General features: G+C 32.5%; 1 protein-coding gene across 14 annotated transcripts in view; it reads left to right on the forward strand.

The window, feature by feature from the left end:
• The window catches only part of LOC145278069 (uncharacterized), a 373,119-nt gene that overhangs the window by 122,966 nt on the left and 228,016 nt on the right, over positions 1 to 22,137 (forward strand). For 12 of the 14 annotated variants that reach the window (XR_013868326.1, XR_013868317.1, XR_013868318.1 and 9 more), the window contains exon 2: positions 9,306 to 9,363. The gene's annotated coding sequence lies outside the window, so the exon portion shown is untranslated. Of the gene's footprint in view, positions 1 to 602; positions 1,591 to 9,305; positions 9,364 to 22,137 lie in introns of those variants that run through there. The other 2 variants (XR_013868321.1, XR_013868325.1) reach the window with 2 other exon arrangements.

Below are 22,137 nucleotides of genomic sequence, written 5' to 3' on the forward strand. Positions count from 1 at the left end.
TTTTTTTAATAGCATTTTCTAGCGCGAATCATAAGTGCACGATCGACTTTTTTTTAAATAGCATTTTCTTTTTAAATGACGACGTTTTACTGTTTGTCTCACTTTTATCGACTTTTTTTTATAAGTTTTACTGTTTATGAATATTGAAATAAATGAAATTATTACACATTTATTAATTATAATTTTATCGACTTTTTAAAAATTACTAAACATTTATTAATAAAAAAAATGGGTGCTAGTGCACTTATGATTCGCGCTATATGATATATAGAAAATGCTATTAAAAAAAAGTCGATAAAATTATTACTAATAAATGTGTAGTAATTTCATTTATTTCAATATTCATAAACAGTAAAACTTATTAAAAAAAAGTCGATAAAAATTCATGATCGTTTAGTTACTATGGCAACTAAAACATGTCCTTTGCTCATGCGTCGGGAGAAGTCAGTGTTTTTTTTTATGGTGTTCGGCAGGGAACTCAAATCGCGACCAGTACCATTTAATTTAATAAATTCTTTAAATGTAATTTTTTTAACGGGTCTTTGTCAGAATAAGCGTGAACTCCTTCTAGACTAAAGCAATCTTATTTTTGTTCTCCACAAACAATTCTCAATTGGGTAGCTGCATTCTCCCCATATTAAGCAACCAGGTGTCTTTGCTCTCGTGGGAAGCATTAAATAAAGAGGTTGCTAAGATGAAAAATCGAGTCACTCTCCAGTTATCTATCCGTTTCCTACTGCAGCCAGCCTTAAACATGAAGCCAGATGGTAGGGGAGGGGGATCCAGCTCCCCCAATTGGGAGGGAGTGGAAATTCTAGACGGGTACAAAATTTGCCGTGATCAGATCTGTCGGTATGACGCGTCCAGTGACCAGCGATGACCTCACCTTATCGAAGTATGGCTGAACAAAACAGTTTCTACACTCTGATATAATCTCAGAAAAATCTAGTTACTATGCGACTTTTTTTTTTTTTTTACCTGTTTGCCAGGGCACGCGTGCGTGTGTTTGTGTGTATTTTAAAGGGCTGTCGGTCCGTCTGTCGGCGACGACTGTCTGTATATTTGCACGCTGAGTCATAACGGGGTCAATCGATATGTATCCCCTTCCCCTATTTCTCTCACATAGTCTGGCATGACTAGCGCGGCACTCTCACTTAACCAGGAGTGCGCGCACGCGCGTCTCCCTCCCTTAACCAGTCATTATTTAATGTTGGGCAATAATGTCCCGTTATTTTTTTTTTTAAATCTCTACATTCGTAATGATGACAAGGCGGTGTTATTGAATTAAAAGGAAGGAAGGAAAAAAAAAGTTTGCATCGCGCGATATATGAAGACGAGGGAGACTTTGAAGAACCGGTTTCTTATAAAGACGCCGGCAAAACAACCGTTAAAAGTTAAATTTAAACCTGTTTTTTTTTTTAATTGCGTTCTGTATTTAAGAAGAAAAAAAAGCTGTTACGTTTTATGCAGTTTGAATGGATAAGCGTTCACAATCCTGATCAATAATTTGAACTTTTCTGAATATCTACTTTGAACCTCCATTGTTATTGAAAAGACATATCTATCCAAGTACACCGTTAATTCGCAAAGGTAAGCACCTAATCGATAAAAATATTGACAATATATGGGTTCGATTTTTATAGTTGGATTTGTAGTAGGGATGTTGTTCATTTATCAGGAATTTTGTTCCTGATAAATCGTTATTTAGAAATTAAACTTCCACATATTTACTTTTCGTGATCATTTCGGTACTTTTACCATGCTGAAATAATAATGCTATTATTTAGAAACCCGTTCTTAACATGGAGAGGGTATTTTGTAACTATTTTGTACTTTCTCCTAACAATTTAATAAACAAGATATCGCAAAAATTAAATATTTTTTTAAAAATCGGGTTTGGGTACTCATGCATTTATTGATCCGTGCTGAAATAACGTTATTTAAAAAGCCATTCTTAACACGGGGAGGGTGTTTTGTACATATTCTGTACTTTAAAATTGAATTTAAAAAAAAAACAACTTTAATTAAACTTGGAAATACGATTTTAAAAATAACGCGGATCAGTAAGTGCACCCAGGTTTGTATTGCTGTACACAGATTCGAAAAAGTTGTCTAAAAACAAATATATAACAAACAAATGTTATCAAAGGCAAGGTAAGTTACTTTTCTACCTAGCTAGGATATGTTTTTAGTTTTTTTTATTTAATGTAACATGTTTATTCAGCTCGAAAAACAGTGCTTACCGATGTATTGGAAAATTTTAAATGGCGCCCGCCCGACTCTCTCTTTGACACGGTAAGTTTAGGAAATAAGTTAAAAATATAAAAAAAAAACAAAAAAAAAATGCAAAATACTGTTAAAACCCCCACCGAATATGTCAGCCTATGTTACGGTAACATAAATTGAGCGAGTTTCTAGCAGTATTTTGTCTAGTTTTTTATCTTTAACTCCTTTTCCCAAACTTACCGTGTCAAAGAGAGTCGAGCGGGCGCCATTTTAAATTTTTCAATACATCGGTAAACACTGGTTTTTAAACTGAATAAACATTTTATATTAAATAAAAAACACTAGAAAATTATCCAGTTAGGTAGAAAAGTAACTTCTCTTGCCTTTGATAACATTTATTGGTGCTAATGCAGAGATCCACGCTAATTTTTAAATCGTAGTTCCACGTTTAAAGTTTTTTATTTTTTTTATGTAATAAAATGTTTTTACAGAATAGGTACAAAACACACTCCCCTCCCCATGTTAAGAATGGCTTTTTAAATAACGTTATTTCAGCACGGATCACTCTCTGAATGAGTATCCATTTAAATTGTTATATATTTGTTTTTTGACAACTTTTTCGAATCTACAATAATACAACCCCCCCCCCCAAAATCGTACGGTCGTAACCACACTAACTTGTTATCGTTAATTTATTCTTAAATTTATCAACTAGTATGATTGGTACTTGTACAGTTTAGTCAAGAGATTAAAAAATGAAAATATCGAAAAAAGTTTTAATTGTACGTATCCGTTATGGAACGAAGTTCTCCGAAAAAAATTTCACTTAATTTCATCAAGTAGTTTGTATTGCTGTACACATAGATTCGAAAAAGTTGTCAAAAAAACAAATATATAACAAATAAATGTTATCAAAGGCAAGATAAGTTACTTTTCTACCTAACTGGATATATTTTTCATGTTTTTATTCAATGTATCATGTTTATTCAGCTCGAAAAGCATACAGTGTTTGTGTTGGAAAATTCAAAATGGCGCCCGACACTCTCTTTAATACGGTAAGTTCAGGAAAAGATGTTATAAATAATAAACTAGACAAAATACTGTTAGAAATTCGCTCATTATATGTTACCGTGATATAATTTGACATATATTCGGTGTTTTTTTAATAGTATTTTGTATTATTTATAATACCTTTTCCCAAACTTACCATGTTAAAAAGAGTGTTGGGCGCCATTTTGAATTTTCCAATACGTCTGTAAACACTGCATGTTTTTCGAGCTGAATAAACATGTTACATTGAATAAAAACACGAAAAATATATCCAGTTAGGTAGAAAAGTAACTTATCTTCCCTTTGATAACATTTATTTGTTATATATTTGTTTTTTGTTTTTTTTTGACAACTTTTTCGAATCTATGTGTACAGTAATACAAACCCCAAAACACCCTTCCCCCATGTTAAGATTGGCTTTCGAAGTAACGTTTTATTTCAGCATGGTAACATAAGTGCATATAAGTATCACAATCATAGAAAGTAAAGTTAGATTTTGTACATTTTAAAATCTAAATTGAAATTAAACACAAGAATTTAGACAAAGCATGAACAGTGTCAAACATTTTGATGACTAATACCAAACAAAATTGGGTGCTAATGCAGTTACTGATCCGCGCTATTTTTTACATCGTATTTCCAAGTTTAATTAAAGATTTTTTATTATTCAATTGTAAAGTTAAAGTATAGAATAGTTACAAAACTCCCCTCCCCATGTTAAGAACGGCTTTTTAAATGTTATTTCAGCACGGATCAATAAGTGCACTGCAAACTGCACTAGTACCTAAAATTGTATGTAGAATGCGGACCGTGCTGAAATAATGACATTCTTTAGAAACCCATTCTTATAATGAGTAGAAAGGTTTTTTTTTTAATAAACTATTCTGGACTGTCAACTAAAAGTTTAAAAAAAATACTCTTAAAACTTGCATTTAACTTGAACCGATTAAACGTTTTAAAATGAGTAAAACTACTAAAAACCTTTCCAGATAGGTAGAAGACCTTTAAATGAATGTCCAGCTTTTCATTTTTTTTTTTTTTTTTTTGACTACTTTTTCGTAACTGTTGATCGTAATCCCCCCCACCCCCCAAAAATTGCACGTTTTGTATTCTGCATGACTACACGCAAAATATAAATTCTTGGCCTTCGGGTCAAGATCTGTTCTTCAGATCTACACTTCAATTTCTTGTTCTGTCAGTGGAAGACAAATCCTTCACGACTGAGACAATTTTTATTTTTGTTCCTTTTCTCCACATTAAAAAACGACCCTGGTGTCTAACTCTGTCCCGTGGGGAGGCATTGTAAATAGGAACTACACGCAAAAGAAAATTCAACGGCGCCTATTATTATAATAGGAACCGCTGATCCTTATGTATTCATAATAGTATTGTAGTACAATTGAACTGGAAAAAAAATGAAACTGCTTATGCACTTATGTTACCGTGTTTTTTTTTAAATATTAAGTTGAATGCAAGTCTTCCGATATCTTTTAAACTGTTAGGTGAAAGTACAGAATAATTACGAAACCTCCTCCCCCTCCCCATGTCAAGAATGGCTTTTTAAATAACGTTATTTCAGTAGGCTAACATGCGTAAGTACCAAAATGAATTCTACTCAAATATTCGCGTAGAACTCTTAATACCTTACAGAAAATAGTAATGAGTTTAACGACATCGCTGCTAGTGCACTTACTGATCCGTGCTATTTTTTAAATCGTATTTCCAAGTTTAATTAAAGTTCTGTTTTTTTTTAAATTCAATTGTATAGAATAGGTACAAAATAACCTCCCCTCCCCATGTTAAGAATGGCTTTTCAAATAATAACGTTATTTCAGCACGGATCAATAAGTGCAGTAGTAACCACGGTATCTTTTATTAGTGTTAGGTGAGAGTACAAAATAGTTACAAAACGCCTTCCCCTCTCCATGTTAAGAATGGTTTTCTAAATAACGTTATTTCAGCAGGTAACTTACATGATTTTTTGTGTATGGTTTTTATCTGGTATTGATCCGTGCTGAAATAATCGTTATTTAAAAAGCCATTCTTAACATGGGGAGGGAGAGTGTTTTGTACCTATTCTATACAATTCAATAAAAAAAAAAAAACAGAACTTTAATTAAACTTGGAAATACGATTTAAAAAAATAGTGCGGATCAGTAAGTGCATTAGCACCAATTTGCATATAATTATATTACGCTTATAAGTCAGTCACATTTATTGATTAACACTAAGAGGTGGGCATTATTACTTTTATTTTAGTTTTTTTGTTTATGTGATGAATATAGTTTTCAGCAATTATTTTTCTAAATGCACAGTCTATGTAGACTGTACGTCAGAAAGTGTCATAAATGTTCTCGTCTATAATTTATCACATTTTTATGACAAGCTTTTTACGACACACGAAACCGAAAAGAAAATGAACGTTAACGCGTATAGTCGTCAATCATCCTCGTTTTAATGGCATTTTATTTTAGTACAACTTACGTCGTAGTCTCTTACAACATAGGAAAGTTTGACATGGTGACACTAACACTTTCTTTGCTGCCAAGGAAAAAAAATGAGATTTTATTTTTGAGTGCGATTTACATGTGAAACCTGGGGCGGACCTGAACGAGAATCGCCCCCCCCCCCTAATTTTAACTGGTATTTTGCAGTTGGTACTTTTTTTTTTTTTAACAACCTAACCCAACGTAGTATAAACACCTCCATGTTAACCTCGAAAATTATACTGCACATTAAAACATTCTATAATTAGGGAAGGGGGGGGGGGGTTCTCGTTCAGATCCGTCATATTTGGAATTTCTTTTTTATAACAAAATTACATACTTTTTGAAGTGCACTTATGCATAATAGCTTCACCGACAAAACAGTATCATGGTTTGAAACGATTAGAGTTCATAGATTTTCAACTATTGCTGCTGTTTTTTAATTAAATGTTTTATTAATTACTTTATTTCGTTATTTTAAAATATTCGTTGTTTTACATAAATTCTGGGCATGGACCTAATATCTCTCTCTCTCTCTCTCTCTCTTATATATATATATATATATATATATATTAATATGTGTGTGTGTGTGTGAATTTTTAAATAAGAAAATCAAATTTGAGAAATATCAGAAGCGACCGACTCGCCTGCCATTTTAAAAACATTAAACAATAAATGATTCAGACATGTGAGATTTTGGGTTTGAGTGTACACATAGATTCGAAAAAGTTGTCAATAAACAAATATATAAAAAATTTTATTAAAGGCAAGATAAGTTACTTTTCTACCTAACTGGATAATTTTTCGTGTTTTTATTCAATGTAACATGTTTATCAGCTCAAAAAACATACTGTGTTTACCGATATATTGGAAAATTCAAAATGGCGCCCGACTCTCTCATTTACACGATAGGTTTGGGAAAAGGTGCTATAAATATAAAACTAGACAAAATACTGTTAGAAACTCGCTCAATATATGTTATCGTGACATAGGTTGACATATTCGGTGGGTTTTTAAATAGTATTTTGTCTAGTTTATTATTTATAACACCTTTTCCCAAACTTATCGTGTTAAAAAGAAAGTCGGGCGCCATCTTGAATTTTCCAATACATCGGTAAACACTGTATGTTTTTTGGGCTGAATAAACATGTTACATTGACTAAAAACACGAAAAATATATCCAGTTTGGTAGAAAAGTAACTTATTTTGCCTTTGATAACATTTATTTGTTATATATATATATATATATATAATTTTTTTTTTTTTTTTTTTTGACAACTTTTTCGAATCTGTGTACACTAATACAAACCCAAAATATTCGAATTTGCATTTCTCCAAAGCAATGTAATTTTATTGGAATGTTTGATTTTCCAACAAAGGCGGATCTGAACGAGAATCAAATCACCCCTTGTATATTAGTGTCTAATCAATAATAATCAACTTAAAAACTTACAAAAAAAAAAAAAAAACGAAAGCCGATCTTAACATGGTATTTATTCTGAAAGCCGTTCTTGGAGGTGGGGGGTCTCGTTCAGATCCACCCCCTTTTTAACCATAGACGTTATGGAAACTTTAACTTAACATGGTCACTAAGTTCTTAAGCATGTCACGTAGAACAGAACGAGTAACCATTGTTTTGTATTACCAAAACAATCGCCATCTTGAAATATTTTCAGAATTACTCGTCTATTTCTAGTGTTTTGGCTTAAGCATATATTTCCAAAGTTTATTTCTTTTGAAAATTAATGAAAGGGGGGGGGGGCGCTCGCTTCAATGAAGCCGCTTTCGCTTCATTGGTAAAGTTTACGTGTTGCTGTTCGAGTTTTATGTAAAAACTGAATTAAACCAGTTTTAAATAATTACACATTTGCATTTTTTTTTTTTAACTCTTCAGTTTCGCTCCGTTTCTGTTTTTACATAAAATGAACTCAGCCGATGTTTCTAGACCGCTACCAATCATAAGTCAAATCAATTCATAATTATGTGGCGAGTTGAATAGGCATTCGTACCAGTCGAGGTACGGCCTCAACAATCAGTCCAACATTGACTTGTATGGTTCTGTTGTCTCAAGAGCTTCCTTCTAGATTTTACCTTCTCTGAGAAAGGTTTAGTTTATTGCTAATCGTCTGAGGCGTTTTTATTGGGGAATGCCGACGGGGCTAGTCTGGTATCTAACCTCATAGAGGTAAATAAGATAAGTGACAATACTAGAAAAATATCCAATATATATCGAAAAACTTAAACGGCGGGCGTTGGGAATCTGAGCCTTAAGCCTTACCTTATAAATATCATAATTTTCACTTTTTTTAAAACTTTTTTTTCTTGTTAATATCATCCAAATAGAGACTTATGCATCAGATAATAAAAAAAAAAAAATACTTTTTAAAAATCATTTTTTATTTTATTTACTCTAAAATAACCGGACGTAACTCAGTGTTCACTAACAATTTAAGAAAAGAAACACGTTCTAAGTGAACACTGAGATACTCCGGTTATTTTAGAGTAAAAAAAAAATGGACCTTAAGTTCGTGTTTAATTTACTACAACATTAGAATAGAAAACTGAACAAGTTGTGAAAAGTCATAAAAAATTATTTTAAAAAGTATTTTTTTAATTATCTGATACATAAGTCTCTACTGGATGATATAAACAAGAAAAAAGTTCAAAAAAGTGAAAATTGTGGAATTTATAAGGTAAGGCTCAGATTCCCAACGTCCGCCACTTAAACATTCTGAAAAAAAAAAAAAAAAAATTAATGCCGGCTATTTTGAAAGTACAGTTTTTTGTTTTTACTATAACGGCAACTTGGCATTTACCGGTTAAATTAATGAGACATTTTCAAGTTTATTTTTGAAGATATTCGGGGTTTGTTTTGAATGAATGCCCCAGCAATTAAATATGTGCAAAAAAAAAAAAAAAAAATGGCCACCAATGAAAACATTAGAGAATATATTAAATAAAAGGTCTTAATATCATAAAAAATACTTGTGACAATTTTAAATATGATTTTCGTTCAAAACAGACTCAAATACTCCTTAAAACCAACCTCTTAAAAGTTTTTGGCACTAGTGAGTGCACTTATTGATCCGTGCTGAAATAATAACACATTTAAAAAGCCGTTCTTAACATTGGGAGGGGTTTTTGTACCTATTCTATACTTTAACCTTACAACTGAATAAAAAAAATAAAACTTTAATTAAACTTGGAAATATGATTTAAAAAATAGCGCGGATCAGTAAGTGCACTAGCACCAAGTTTTCAGTTGGTACTCCAGCCAGCGCATTTTGATCAAACATTTCAAGGTACTTGGATCCGTGCTGAAATAACGTTATTTAAAAAGCCATTCTTAACATGGGGAGGGTGTTTTGAACCTATTCTGTATTACCTTACAATTGAATAAAAAAACATTAAACTTGGAAATACGATTTAAAAAAACAGCGCGGCTCAGTAAGTGCATTAGCACCCATTTCAAATATTAACATTTCTACAGACGAAATTTACGTACAAAAAAAAAAAATTATATTTTATTTTTATTCGTTCCAGATTCAAAGATTGTAAGATTGAATGGATTTTACCTGGAATCAATTTTGCCATAATAACAGTAAGTATAGATATATTTAAAACTTGCAAACAGTTTTATGAATTGTATTTCATTTTTCACGACTTACTACTTTCTTTAAAGATAAATGCCACTCTCTGAAAAAAGAACAAAAAACGGTGCTTATTCAGAATTGCACTTATGGCGACAATTAAAAGTAACGAAAATACAGAAAAGTCTGTATGATCTATGTACCAGTCACGGAATGAAAAAAAAAAAAAAATCGTAATTTGATCAAATATTTTGTATTATTCAAGAAAATTTTATGACTAAGCAAATGGTAGTGTTTTCGCCGGCCACGATGAAATAAGGAGAAAAACTAAATTCGAAGTGTCGAGGTCAAAACCAGCCTTATGTTAAAGTTTAGTAAAATTGCTAAAAAGCGTAACTTGATTTTCTTAGTTAAAGAAACTACTTGATCAATTTACGTTTTTTTTTTTTTTTTTGTATTGTTTATGACGCCTTCCTTCCATGACTAGTACGTACAAAGTTTTTTGGTAAATTTATACAAACACCGTGACAGCGAATTAACCCTAAACCCTAACCCTAACGCTGTCACGGTGTTTGTATAATAATACCAGTTTTTTAATGTAATTTTTAATAAGCATCCAAAAATTAAAGTTACAGCGTAACACGGATATAAAAGAGGTCTTTTTTGGTCCCAACCAAATTAGACCCTGTGTTAACACGGATATAAAAGAACTGTAAGTGCTGGGGGAGGGGGTCTCTTATATCCGGGTTGCATGTAAAAGTAACTTCCACATTTCTCAGACGTGTCGATGGTAGCAAGCGCAGTTTTTAAAAAGTAATTTTTTGTTAAAGCTGAGGATGGGGCATCCTACCGGATATTAAACATTGGTACTCATGCAGTGCATGAGTCATGCACTGCAGTCATGCACATGCACTTATCGATCTGTGGTGAAATAACGTTATTTAAAAAGCCATTCTTAACATGGGGAGGGGAGGGTGTTTTGTACCTATTCTGTACTTTAACCTTACAATTGAATAAAAAAAAAAAACTTGGGTTTGTATTACTGTACACATAGATTCGCAAAAAGTTGTCAAAAAACAAATATATAACAAACTAGCAGGGGTGCCCGGCGTTGCTCGGGTGTTTGGAGGTGTATGCTGTGGCCTGTGCAAAAAACAAAAAAAATGGTTAATTTTTTAAAACTTTGACCCCTATTATGACCCCTTAAAATTTATAGTTTCGGGCTCAAATCACTTTATTAAGTTAGATCCATGTTCAAGGAACCTATATCTAAAATTTCAAGTGTCTAGACCCAAAATTGTCGGAAGAGTTTGGTAGAGTTCTTAAAGGTCAAATCGTTGAAATTTGACCCCTTAAGAGCCAAATTTCTGGCTGACACCCGTCACATCGATTTTCCCAAATCTCAGTACCCGGTATTTCAAATTTCGAGTCTATAGACTAAAAATTGACAGAGTTATTGCGTAGGGAAATGTACACAGACAGACAGACACGTTCACTTTTATAGATATATAGATAAATGTTATCAAAGGCAAGATAAGTTACTTTTCTACCAAACTGGATATAATTTTCGTGTTTTTATTCAATTTAACATGTTTATTCAACTCGAAAAACATACAGTGTTTACCGATGTATTGGAAAATTCAAGATGGCGGTCGATTCTCTCTTTAACACGGTAAGTTTGGAAAAAGGTGTAATAAATAAAAAAAAATCCGGTTTAAATACTGTTAAAAACTCGCTCAATATATGTTACCGTGGTATAGGTTGACATATATTCGGCGGTTTTTTAATAGTATTTTGTATAGTTTTTTATTTATAACACCTTTTTCCAAACTTACGGTGTTAAAGAGGGTGTGAGACGCCATCTTGAATTTTCGAATACATCGGTAAACACTGTTTTTCGAGCTGAATAAATGTTACAATGTTACATTGAATAAAAACACAAAAAATATATCCAGTTAGGTAGAAAAGTAACTTATCTTGCCTTTGATAACATTTATTTGTTATATATTTGTTTTTTGACAACTTTTTCGAATCTGTGTGTACAGTAATACAAACCCTAAAACTTTAATTAAACTTGGAAATACGATTTAAAAAAAAATAGCGCGGATCAGTAAGTGCATTGCATTACTGCATTAGCACCCAAACATTCAACCGTTAGGTATTAAGATTTTAACCGTCCTTTTAAGTGCAAAATGGTAATTGTAGCTTAGTAGAAAAACTTGTTTTTGAAGGCTTTTCGGGTGTGCTAAAAACGGAATAAAATAAATTTTATTCTGTACAAATGTAAAATAAATGTTTAATGTTTTCGATTATTTTATTTTGTTCAAATCTTGTTTAATAATTTTTTCGTTTATTTTATTTTATTCCGTTCAAAAATGTAAAATAAATTGAAAGGGCAGGTCACTCTCGAAGAAAAAAATGGACCAATTTATTTTTCATTTTAGAAGATGGCGATAAGGTAAACAAAATGACCGGCTTCGATATTTTTATTCTACGCATACAATGGTTAATTTTTTAAAACTACTATTTAACACAAAATAATTCGTTTGGCAATAGTGCCCATACTCAAATAATTCTTTGGAATTTGTAACGCTAAACTTGGATTCTACCAATTCTCTGCCGAACTTTTTAAGACTTTACCTGAAAAAACAACTTACAAATCCTTTCGACAAGTAGATGAGTTTGGTAGAGAATTTGAAGTCTAATGCGTTCGTTTTTTAACGAATTCTTCAGTGTTATTTTTTTAGGTACGTGTTTGGTTTAATCAAGACATAAAAAATATGAAAATATTAAAGCTATTGTACGTACCTGTTATGGAATAAAATTCTTTGGGGGGAAAATTTCACTTAATTTGATCAAGTAGTTTTTTAATGGCGGAAAAACAATTATGACAGAGCTGAAAGTAGCCATGTTTGAACTGTCCCGTGGGGAGGCATAGTAAATATGTATGTGTGTGTATATATATATATATATATATATATAAGCGCCGACACCTTCTCCTCATATTAGCTTCTCTTGCTTCCTCGTGGTCTAGAAATCAAAACATGGCTACCCGTTCCTCGGTGTCATAAATTGTTTTTGCTATAAAAAAAAAAAATGGTAAAACTATACAAACACCGTGACAGCGAATTACCCCTAACCCTAACGCTGTCACGGTGTTTGTATAATAATACCAAAAAAATAAATAAATAAACTAAAAAAAAAAACTACTTAAGTGATTTTATTCTTCATTTATTTATTTTTTCGGAGAACTTAATTCCATAACGGGTACGTACATTAATCAATATTGTCTTGATTAAATTATACAAGAATTTTATTTTAACCATCAAACAGCATTTTATAACGAGTTGACTCGTCTACGAGACACGTTTCGTCATCGTTTACTCGTATAAAAATGGCGTCCATGTAGAAGTTGTAGGAACGGGAAATAGCTTCCTCTTCATGCTTATTGATTTTTTTTTTTTTTTTTGGCGGGAAATCAAAAAGCAAATATAAGGGTCGAAAAGGGAGATAAGTGATTAATATCTGTTTATCAAACTACAACTTCGACATGTACGCCATTTTTTTTTATACAAGTAAACGATAACTTATAGTCTGCAGACGAGTCAATTGACTAAATTTATGGTTTCTAATCTGATTTTACTAATACAAAAAGCATGACTATTGTTTAAAAAAGCACATTTAACTCTGATTAAGTTACGTGACTAAGAATTTACAGAAATATTAAATCAGCGTACGTATGGAAACGGTAACCCCAACCTACCTCTGTTTTCGTCTTTTTTTCAATTTTTTTTTTCTTCGGTGGATCTACGAGATTATCAATTTTTTTTTGTTAAGTAAATATGTAAATACTTGTAGGGTGCTGATTTTCTAATTTACGTTCAAGTAAATCGATCACCCAATTTAGAACCACTGTTTTTATGCTAAATTTCGCCTCTTTTAAAAGCAGTTTGTCCTTCAAAAATTCTTTGACCTTTTTAGAATTTGGCTTAAAATTGACTCCTGGTGTGTAGCTGGATCATTAAGATTAATTGTACAGAACAAGGCATGCCATGTTCATTCAATATATATATATATATATATATAACTTTGCTGGAGATGCTGTAAATGTAAAAAAAAAAAAAAAATTAAACTTTACGTTTAGAAAGTTGATTTTTGGGGGTGTTCAGATCTGTATTCCTTATTGTTTTCACTTGTCATATTTGCTTTTGCGCACGCGCCAAAACAATACGGAATCCAGACCGAAATATCCCTAAAAATCAACTTTCTATAAGTTTTTAGTTGGTACTATAACACATTCTTTGCTCTTAGATTGTAAATGTCGGGTGACACAATTTGAATGTGTTTTTTATTTAAAAAGTTTGGTCAAAACCATTGTAAATGGTGGGGGGGGGGTGATAAAACTTGAAGATGACCATAAATATATATAAAATCAAAGAAAGTAAAATTTACGTAGACCAAACAGATTTAAAAGAAAAGGCGAAATTTTGCCTAAAAATATCGAGTGGTTCTAAAACCACAGCGTTATATTAGAAATTGAGCACCCCTAAAAATTTACTTAACTTATATATATATATCTCGTAGACTAATGTCCATGCGATTAATTTACTAAAAAATAGAAGACGAAAATAAAAAAGGGTATGGGGGAGTACTGCTTCCACACGTGCGCCAAAAATCTATTTTTCATGTTATTTCTTTTATTCCCATTTCTTATAACTATTTAAGAAAAATCAGGGTCATGCACTTATGATCCGTGCTGAAATAACGTTATTTAAAAAAGCCTTTCTTAACATGGGGAGTGTTTTGTACATATGTACCTTATAATTGAATAAAAAAAAAACCTATAAAACTGTAATTAAACTTGGAAATACGATTTTAAAATAGCGCGGATCAGTAAGTGCACTAGCACCAAAATCGATTTCCATTTATTACTGAGCAAGAATCATTACTAATTTTAAATAAACTTTATTTTATATATTGCCATTTTGCAGTATAGGCAACTAAACGAAAGTGATAAAAAATAAATAACAAATGTTATCAAAGGCCTACCTTACCTACACAAGTTTGTTTTATTTAGCTTAAAATATAAGTAGGGTTTGTTTTACAATACACATAGGTATGGAAAAGTGGTCAAAAAATAAATGACACTTATGCTTAATTTGAGAACCAGACGTAACCACGGCTACCGGTGGCCGTGACGTAACACTGCGTCCGATCGACTTCGCTCGGAACATGACGTCATGCGCTCAAGTTTGATTGTAATGTGACGTAAGACGTCGATCAGCCAATCAATGCACTGCAAAGTAGCAGACTAACTTTTCGAAACAAAAATTGGAAGGAAATAAAAATCATTAAATTCATTAAGCAGCACACACCTGAAACAGGCCTTTTCTGAAAACTAAACAAAAAGTGGATATCTCCAGTTTGGAAAAATATTTGATGCCGGAACAAGAGATTTCATATTGTCAAGAAAAAAAAATTGCGTTTCCTGTGGCGAGAAGTGCATCCACTGCATCATCACCAAAATATCTGAAGGAGGGGCATTGGAGATGCACGCACACGCAATGCGTCCCCAACTTCCCCATGTTAAGAATGGCTTTCGGAATAGACCCCTCTCAATCTCATGTTAAGAATCACCAGTACCAAAAAAAAAAAAAAAAAACATAATTTATTAATCTTTTTCTTGAAAAAAAAGTTTCTTTTGTTACACACACACACAAAACAAACAAAAAAAAAACTATATCTTTTTTTTTTTTTTTTACAAAGGAATCACCACATTATCAAGGCCCAGAGGCCACTCAAGGATAAGGGTTAAAGAGTGTACAGTAGAAATTGGTCAATATAGTAATCATTAGTAATGAAAATTTGGTAAATTTAATAACTTATATGGAACGGCTTATCAAGAACTTATTTACTTTAGAATTGAACACAACCATATTGTAGTCAGCCGGAAAGCAGGAAAACGGAAGACAATTCCACAGGCGTGCAGTTAGTTCTGTTTTGTTTTAAACTTTTTCGTTGGACAAAAACAAATTACAGTAAACTTACATTACAAAAAAAATAAAACAAAACTTGTTACGGTATGTCAATGTTCCTTGGTTTATTTATTTTTTATTTTTTTTTTTGTTTATTTCTTTTAAAATTATGGATGCTAATGCTGTAATGCACTTACTGATCCGCGCTATTTTTAAATCGTATTTCCAAGTTTAATTAAAGTTTGTTTGTTTGTTTTATTCAATTGTAAGGTTAAAGTAGGTATTATTATACAAACACCGTGACAGCGAATTAGTAAAATCTTTTACGTAGTATTCTGTTACGTTTCGGTGTGCTGAACACGAATCTGAAAACTGGGTTAGGGTTAGGGTACATTTTTTTCTACTAATTCGCTGTCACGGTATTTGTATAAATTTACCGCTGAAATAAATAGGTACGGGAAAAAATAGGGGGACCTAGTTTGGAAAGCAGATTTATCTTTTTTTTGTAGGTTTCCGACTACTTTTTGATTGTATTTGAAAGATTAAGGAGTAAACTTAATTTCCAAAAAGTAAAAAAATATTTATACACGTGGGGGGGAAAAAAAAAAAAAAAAAAAAAAGCTATGAAAAATGTTTTCACAGCGAGCTACTCAATTCAGCTAAATTTTGAAGTTAAATAAATTCCTTGTAAAAAAAATCCTTTAAAAGATAAATATGTGTCTATTTCAAAGATAATCAGTAAAAGTCCTAAGATATTGAATTAAATATTTAAAAAACAACAAAAAAAAAAACACCTTGATTGTACAAAACCTACATTCATTCGACCAAAAACAGTGATTTTGCCGTTCGCAAAACGCAAAAAAAAAAAAAAATTATATACACGGAATATACGAAGGCCCAAAATATCAGGCAGTCGAAAGACTGATGACGTCATGTAATTAAAAGGAGGAAGGAGTGTGATATTTTTCTCCCCCCCCCCCAAGACGTGCATCTTGCATCCATACATTCCTATTCTGAACGTTTGTATAAATTTTTCCATATTTTTAATTTAATTATTTTTCTATGTTCCTATTTTTAAATTAATTTTTAATTATTGTTCAATATTATATAAAAATGTTACGCCGAAAATTTCAGTTTTGCGAGCTAGGAAATTAAAATCTTATATAAAAATTATGCGACACCTGTAATTTCAAAAAAAATTTTTTGCAATTATAATTTTATTTCAAATAAAGTGTCGAGCGCTACGTGAAAACAAGAAAAATGGCCACAATACGACTCTTGCATCTTTGAAATCTCGATAATAGCTCAAAATACAAAATTAAACAATATTTGTAGAAGTCTACCCCATAAATGTCACGATAACATTTATTGGTGGGTTTTTAATTTTCTATTTTTGAGCCATTATCGATATAAGTCACATCAGGGCATTTTTTTTTTCTTGTTTTCACGTAGCCCCCAACACTAATTGATTTCAGCTAGGTAGAAGAGTAACTTATCTTGCCTTTTAATAACATTTTGTTTTTTGTTGGTTTAACACATTTTCGTACCTCTGTCGATTGTAGATTAAACCGAGTTAAATTAGAACAAGAAAGAAATGGCCGACATTAAACGGTCATGTGAGTAGTCTCGATAATCGTTCAAAAACGATAATCAAACAAAATACAAATAGAACATTAAATTGTTGAAGGATTGGTGACATTTATTAAGTTGGTTTCGACAAGTTTTTATTTAATTTTTCAATTTTTGAGCGATTTTCGAAACTCTCCAGATGACCGTCCAATTTCTTGTTGGTACTACTTGTATTCTAAAGAAAAATAAACTGCTTGGCGTACACGAGTGCTACCCTCTAGCAAAATACGCATCGCCGATGTTGCATTGGCTCCGATGTTGTGTACGCAGTTCGACTTAGGGAGCAATTATTATTTTTACAAGGAAAGAATTTTTGCGTGTGTGGCCTATTTATTTATTTTTTTTTCATTTATTTTGGCTTGAACTTTGCGCTTTGCGAATTATGTTATGATTTTTTTGGGGAGGGGATACTATTGCACCAATTTTCCTGTTAATAATTGCCTATAAATAATAGGTAATTATTAACAGGAAAATTGGTGCAATAGTATTTTCAAGTTTAATTAAAGTTTTACGATACCTGTTTTTATTAAATTGTTGGGTGAAAGTACGGAATAGGTAAACAACTCTCCCGTCCCCATGTTAAGAATGGCTTTCTAAATGTCATTATTTCAGCACGGCTCAATAAGTGCACTGCACTGCCACTGCAGGCACTGCAGCCACTGCACTGCATGAGTACGCTTTATTTTCTCCAATAAAATAAAAACTACTCGAAAAGAACACTACTCACTTACTGCCGCGGCCGCGCTATTTTTTAAATCGTACTTCCAAGTTTAATTTTTTTTTTTTTAATTTTAATTTTTTTAATTTTTTTTTTTTTTTATTAAATTGTAAGGTTAAAGTACAGAATAGGTACAAAACACCCTCCCCTTCCCCTCCCATGTTAAGAATCGCTTTTTAAATAACCTTATTTCAGCACGGATGGATCACTCTCTGCATACCATTATTTTTTATTCAAAAATAAAAATTTCAAGTCTTCAAAGCATTTTTTTTTTTTTTTTTTTTTTTTTTTTTTTCTTCAAAGCTTATTGGAGATTTTTTGTAATTACCATATTTTTATGCACATGCTCTAAAAATGTTTCAAAATTATGTAATATTTTTCACTTTTCATGGCCTCATTGACATGAGACCCTTTCATTTCTCCTGATCCCGATATGTATTTTTTAAAAAAAATCATAAAATTTTACTCTTGCAGAGAGTGATCCGTGCTGAAATGTTATTTAAAAAGCCATTCTTAACATGGGGAGGGGAGAGTTTTGTATCTATCGTGTACTTTAACCTTACAATTGAATAAAAAAAACATCAAAACTTTAATTAAACGTGGAAATACGATTTTAAAAAAATAGCGCGGATCACTCTAGCACCAACAAAATAATTCGAAGTTCAAGCCAAAATTTTAAAAAATATCCATAAAAAATTTTTTTTTTTTTTTTCAACAAGCCATAATAAATAAAAACTAGGCGCTCCCTAAGTCGAACTGCGTACAACATCGGAGCCGATGCGTATTTCGCTAGAGGGGTAGTAGTCGTGTCGTGTACGTCCGCCAAATAAACTCAAATGAGTTGAAATATTAAAAGAAAAAAAAAGAAAAAACACTCTCCAAGCATATAGAGTAACTTTTTTTTGCCTTTAATTAACATTTGTTTTTATTTATTTTTTTTTTTTTACTACATTTTGTTGTCTATACTTCATGATACTCCGTTTTTGTTTCAACATGAACAATTAAACATTTTCGTTTGTGATATTACATTTTATTAAAGGACTATTAATTATTTTTAGTTAAAAAAAAAAAAAAAAAAACCCTCTCCGCGCAAAATATGTAAACAAATTAAGATAATTTAAAGTTTTATTTCATTTTGAAAATCAGAAATAATAAAATGGCCTTTTTTTTTTATTGTAATGTTACCCCCCCCCCCCCCTGAGTGAAACTTTGAGTTATCTCCCTTGTTTATATATTTTTTGTGTGGGAGATTTGTTTTTGTCTGCGTTCCGAATTAGACTTGTTATTTTTAATTTTATTTTTGCTGTGTTTACTGAAACATTGTTGGGGGAAAAATGGTACTTATGCAGAAAAAGGACTGCTGAAATAACGTTATTTAGAAGGCCGTTCTGAACACGGGAGGACGTTTTGTAAATTTCGTATTTTCACTTAAGTTAATAAACAAAAGATACCGTGAAAATTGAATTTCGCATGATAATCCCTTGTAAAAAATAAACACTGTCCATATTTCTGCATAAGTACAAAAATATTCTTGTGGAGACGACTAATGGTAGAATCGACCACACATTAGGAAATTGTCGACTGTATTTTTCATTCGAATGACTTTTAATAACCGAAAAATAAAACTGGGAATTCATTTTTATTTTATTTTATGTGATTACACGACAGCAGTTTGAAAAAATATTTTGCAAAAAAAAAAAAAGTTAAAAAAAAAAAACATTTAGAGAAGAGGGCTAGTTTACTAAATTTAATTTATAATCGTCATCTACTTCCTGTCCAGCCAAACCGAAGGACGCAAGCGTTTTAGAATTTTTGACGGACGTTTAGGAAATTGACCCTCGCCTAAATTCCACAATTTAGTTCTCCTTTTTCACGTTAATCTCATCGATTACAAACTTTCAGATTAAAAAAAAGGGGGGTACTACTACAGTTTATCGCCGAAAATGAAGACTCATTTTTATTTATTTTTCAGGCACTTGCTGTCAGAATCATGGAGAAATCCGTATTTTAAACTATGACCGAAGTATGTACTACGTGCCCCGGCCTAGCGGAGAATAAACATTCCCAACCTCATGTTAAGAACGGCTTTCAGAATAACACGTCTGAAGCCGTTCTTAACATGGGGAGATTGTGGGTGTTTATACTACGCTGGAGCCACGTCGTAATTAGTTCTTTCTGGAAGTAATCGTTATCTACTTTAATTTTTTATTTCGTGCTTAGTTTAAAAAAACTAATTTCACCTTCTGATTCTGACGACAGGTGCCGGGAAAAAATAGCGTCTCCATTTTCGGTGATAAACTGTAGTAGTACCAAGAACAGAATTGAAAAATGTTTTTATACCTGTTCGTCGGGAACAATTCTCTATTTTAACGTTGTACTAAATTGAACGTGTACTTTGTGACCATGGTGGTCACAAAGTACACGTTCATCACCGAGAAAAATATTGCGACTCTCACATAACAGGCGTTTATTCCCGTTTTTTTTAAAAAAGCGGTTAGAGTAAATTTTTTTACTTTCTTTCCAACTCGATGACGACTTCTTTAGGTTTTTGCGTATGCTGTAAATGAATATCACAGATTTTTTCCAAAAATATTCAATCCAAACAAAATTGAATCCAAAGTTTTTAATTGTATAAAAAAGTTATTTGGGTTATGAGTAAAAACATCTGAAAATTCAACTGGACTAACTTTTAATACAAATATTTCTGTTTAGTTTACATTGTTGTACATGCGATTAGGTGGGGGGTGAAATGAGAAGTAGCGATAAAAGAAGCGTAAACAGCCTTTCGTAAAGGTTTTATCAACTTAAAAGTATACACGTGTTTTCGAGAAATCAATATGGTGGAATTCCGACCAAGGGGAATAACTACGACCCTTTATTTCCGGAAGTGTCAAAGCAATTTATTCTAACATTTTCCCCTTCAACAATAATTAAGTATGGAATTACAGAAGTTAAATTTAGTTTGTTCAGTACTAGGTTAAGAAGTCCTTATATATATTTGGAAATCATCACATTCTGGACGATCTCCGTACTGACTCACAGGGATTTTGGTCCTCAGCGTCCACATCTTGGGGAGCATGGATATTTTCAGGATCAGGTAAGGGATTCTTCTTCACGTAGGTATTGCCTTCGTCAGTTGGTGGTTCTTTAGGGGCTTCAGGGCTTGCAGGATTGTTTTCATTGTGTTGGTCTTCTTGATTTGAGGAGTTAGGAGCCAGGTCTCGCACATTGACAGTAGTTTCCGCACCAGAGGGTAGTCATACATGAGCATAGCAGGGGTTACCGGAGGGTCGAGCTTACTAGACTTAGTATGGTTTCTGACATATATTGGGCCTGGTTTCTCCCAAGTGGGAACAGAAGTTCCAGAGGAAGATTTACAACTGTATTTCAACATTCTGTCATAAGGAGTCATATTAGTGGCAGTGCATAGTAACGACCTAATTGAATGGAGAGCGTTTGGTAGTATATCTTCCCAATGGGGCAGTTTCATGTTGCTAGAGTGTAAGGTCATTTGGATGGCCTTCCATAAAGTTCCATTGAGTTTCTCAACTTGCCCATTACCCTCAGGGTGGTATCTACTTGTTTTAGAGGTGGCGATACCTTTGCTACGTAAGAAATCTTTGATTTCTCCTGCAAGTCGGCAGCCCAGTCAGTGTGTATCATATCGGGCATACCAAAAATTGAAAATAATTGGTTTAGGCGGTGGATCACGGTTTTGCTAGTCATATCCTTACAGGGGAAGGCACAGGGAAAGCGAGTATATTCATCAATTATAGTGAGTATTTGTTACCACGCACAGAAGTAGGTAAAGGGGCTTCAAAGTCGATGTTTATTCGCTGGAAAGGTAGTATAGCCTGTATAAGTGTCCCTTTGTTACAACTGTCAAATTTAGGTTTCAGATACTGACAGGAGAAGCACGAATCTGTTATATTTTTAATTTGTTCTAAAGAGAAAGGAAGGTTTCTTGTTCTGATGAAGTGGTTGAGTCGCGTGACACCAGGATCGCATAGTGTAACATGCAAGTCGCGGAGGTCTTTCAAAGTGTGCGTTAATGCAGAGATGCGAGAAAATGTGTCAGCAGGTGTATTTTCCATTCCTGGATTGTAAACAATACTGAATTTGAATTGTGACAGTTCGATCTGCCAACGACGTATCTTATTTTTAATTTTAGATTTCCTCTTATTATCAAACATAAAACTGATGCTCTTTTGATCTGTAATAACTTTGAAATGTCTCCTGAGTAGGAAATGTTGCCATTTTCGGAGAGCTTTGATAATCGCAGCAGCTTCTTTTTTGACAGCATGATGTCTAATCTCATTCAGGTTTAGTGTCCGAGAAAAGAATGCAATAGGTCTACCCAGTTGGTTTAGAGTAGCAGCAATGCAATAATTACTGGCATCAGTTTCTACTACAAATTCTTTATCCGGGTCAACAGTTATAAGGGTAGCATTTCTTAAGTCGGT

Source organism: Euprymna scolopes, chromosome 6, assembly GCF_053919585.1.
Source record: "Euprymna scolopes isolate OS-2025 chromosome 6, ASM5391958v1, whole genome shotgun sequence".
Classification (NCBI taxonomy): Eukaryota; Metazoa; Mollusca; class Cephalopoda; order Sepiida; family Sepiolidae; genus Euprymna; species Euprymna scolopes.